Source organism: Penaeus monodon, chromosome 29 (genome assembly GCF_015228065.2).
Source record: "Penaeus monodon isolate SGIC_2016 chromosome 29, NSTDA_Pmon_1, whole genome shotgun sequence".
In the NCBI taxonomy this organism is placed as follows: domain Eukaryota; kingdom Metazoa; phylum Arthropoda; class Malacostraca; order Decapoda; family Penaeidae; genus Penaeus; species Penaeus monodon.
In genome coordinates, this window is record NC_051414.1 from 34,176,219 (window position 1) to 34,176,663 (window position 445).

At 32.1% G+C, this 445-nt stretch overlaps 1 protein-coding gene across 1 annotated transcript in view; it reads right to left on the reverse strand.

Moving 5' to 3' along the window:
* Positions 1–445, reverse strand: part of LOC119592199 (tRNA (uracil(54)-C(5))-methyltransferase homolog) — a gene marked incomplete at its 3' end in the record, with an annotated part of 3,767 nt that overhangs the window by 1,478 nt on the left and 1,844 nt on the right.

The window sequence follows — 445 nt, forward strand, 5'->3', positions numbered from 1 at the left end:
TTGTCTGACTTATGCTTCTCTTTTTTTGCCAATTTGTCATTACTTTCTATACATGATTTTTGTTCATAATCTCTAATCAATTCATCCATATATACTTTAACAATAATGCAAACAGATAATGTAATAGGAGATAACTGAAAAATGATATGACATATTTCAGTAATGATAACTTTTTAAAAAACTGTATAACAGTTTATATGTCACAGACTTGTGTTTCACTACAAATTATTGGATGGTATACCTCCCTAACATCACTGTATTAACTACATTGTATTCTCTTCCCTAAAATGATGAAGGGGTTCCTAGCAAATATCCATATTTTCTTTAAGTGCATGTACTGTTTGCCTTGGATTGTATATATGCTCAAGACTGTTTGCCCCCCTCAGGGTCTGGCTTGCCCCCTAAAGGACCACAATTTTTTACTCCTTTTTTTCTCTCTCTTTTA